Raw genomic sequence first — 233 nt, forward strand, 5'->3', positions numbered from 1 at the left:
TACTTCTTGACAACGGCAACGCGTGAAAGTAACGACTTTTTCACAGCGTACGTAAAACTACAAAAACCGCGTTTGGCGAAATCTCAGCACGACTACCTCGTGTAGTCCCTTCCGCTGCATATCTCCGACTCCTTCCTCTCCCTGGTCACTGCTGCGGCGCGCCGCAACCGGCCACAACCCTCGCCTGGTAGTGCAGACCCCCCGGGGGTGCCGCGCCCCGCCCCGCCCCGCCC

This window comes from Frankliniella occidentalis, unplaced genomic scaffold (assembly GCF_000697945.3).
Source record: "Frankliniella occidentalis isolate FOCC.00 unplaced genomic scaffold, Focc_3.1 Scaffold14, whole genome shotgun sequence".
In the NCBI taxonomy this organism is placed as follows: domain Eukaryota; kingdom Metazoa; phylum Arthropoda; class Insecta; order Thysanoptera; family Thripidae; genus Frankliniella; species Frankliniella occidentalis.